General features: G+C 38.2%; 1 protein-coding gene across 1 annotated transcript in view; it reads left to right on the plus strand.

Annotated features, from left to right (window-relative positions):
- The window catches only part of UHRF1BP1L (UHRF1 binding protein 1-like), a 158,260-nt gene that overhangs the window by 17,228 nt on the left and 138,930 nt on the right, over window positions 1–2,102 (plus strand). The window lies entirely within an intron of this gene.

Below are 2,102 nucleotides of genomic sequence, written 5' to 3' on the forward strand. Positions count from 1 at the left end.
GATATGTCTCACTCTGTGGCCCAGGCTGGAGTAGAGTGGCATGATTATAGCTCACTGCAAGCTTGAACTCCCGGGTTCAAGCAATCCTCCTGCCTCAGTTTCCCTAGTAGCTGGGACTACAAGAGCTTGCCATTACACCTGGCTAATTTTTAAAATTTTTCGTAGAGATAGGGTCTCACTATGTTGCCCAGGCTGATCTTGAACTTTTGGGCTCAGGGGATCCTCCTGCCTTGACTCAGCCTCCCAAAGTGCTGAGATTACCAGCCTGAGCCACCACACTCAGCCACTATTGACATTTTGAACTAGGTAATTCTTGTGGAGGGCTGTTCTGTGCATTGTAGGATGTTTAATACCTCCAGACATTGCCAAATATCCCCTGGGAGGCAAAATTGTTCCTGGTTGAGAACCACAACTTTAGGGTGCTACCCTATCTTCCACAACTCTCAATCTCTGATTTCTCCTATCAAGTTTCAGATTCCTTGAAGAGAGAACCTGTGTGACCCAGTTCTGTCTGTCCATGGATCAATTAGCAATGACAAAGGGTTGTACTGCAAAAATATGGTTATGGGGAGAATTATTTGAGTCAGGCTTGTTGCTCCATTTGGCATCTGTAATAAACACTGAACTAAATCATATTTTCAAGGGCCTTGCTTACTATGTTAAGGAAATCAAACTTCATCCTGGGGACAGGGAGTGACTGCTAATAAAGATAAAAGAGGAAGTCTGGGTTTTGGAGTCTGAAGTTCAAGAGCATATCTGGGGTTGAAATATAGTATAAAAATGGACTCTGAGTAACTTAAGTAGAAAACTAATGTATTGGAGGGATATTGAGGTCCTGCAGAACTTACGGGAAATTGGAGAACGAGACTTAGAAACAGAGTGGAGCAGTCCGGCTCCAAGGATCTAGATAGGAGAAACTGCTTGATAGTCTCAAGATGATTTGTTCCATAAACTGAGGGGAAGGAATACTTTAAAGCGGGAGGGTGGCCTGAGAAGATTGTTGAATATTTAGAATATTTGTTATATATATTGGGAAGGGTTGAACACTTGCAGGATTTTGTGACCGAATAGCAAAGTGATAAGAGTTTAGGGTGCCTCACAAAGTGTTGATGGAATGGGCCTCTAGATTTAGGACATGTTAGGATGGAAAGGGGAGGGCAACAGCTGATAGTATGGAGAGAAAAGGAAAGAACCATCAAGGGACTGGGAATGCCATCTAGGTGGAAGAGTAGTGAAGTAAAGGAATGACCTAATTGGAGGGATTGGAGGTTTGTCTGGAAGTGTCATATTGAAGTTTAAGATTTTAGAGGTGAAGAAGGTCTGATTTAGAACAAGCTATCTGATATGGCCATGGAAGCGAGCTGTTGAAGAGAAGTTAAGGTGCCCATAATTGGACATAAATACTACTAGGTCTATAATCTTTCATGTATTGGACATTCCTAGAAGGAAATACAACATTGCTTATTTAGTCTACCAGAAGTTATTTTTTCAAATTCTAACTTCATATCAATATTGATAGACTAATTATTTGTATGCTTTACTTTTATGGTAAGGTTCAATAAATAATATTTGAGACTTTATGTATTCCAGGTTCTTGAGCATATTTATGTGCCAGATAGTAACACTGAAAATACAAAGATGAGTAAGACATGTTTTTAGCTCTTGGGAAACTTTAGTGATTCTTATTCTGATATAACAAGCATGAGTAGGATCACTAACTGTAATCTGTTTCTAAATTATGCTGCCACATGAAATTCGAGATTTTGTTTACTTGGATTAGGTAACTGGGAAAAAATCTGAGTTAAATACTGCTTTTTGGATTGTAAATAAGTTACTTTTATAAAGGTTTGAGAGTTTTTGAGAGTAACTTGTGTTACTTAAATTGGCAGTATTCATTTATAAATGATCTTCAGTAATCTGGATTTTGACACTAGATATACTAGTTTATTTAACAAATAATTTACTAAGTGTTTACTTTGTACCAAGTATTGCTTCATAACACTGGGGATAAAGCAGTGAACAAAATTGGTGAAAATTCCTGCCATATGGAATTTACATTTTAATGAGAGGCAGATAGTAAGTAAATAAGTGAAATACATAGT

Source organism: Propithecus coquereli, unplaced genomic scaffold (assembly GCF_000956105.1).
Source record: "Propithecus coquereli isolate 6110/MARCELLA unplaced genomic scaffold, Pcoq_1.0 Scaffold85, whole genome shotgun sequence".
Lineage (NCBI taxonomy): Eukaryota > Metazoa > Chordata > Mammalia > Primates > Indriidae > Propithecus > Propithecus coquereli.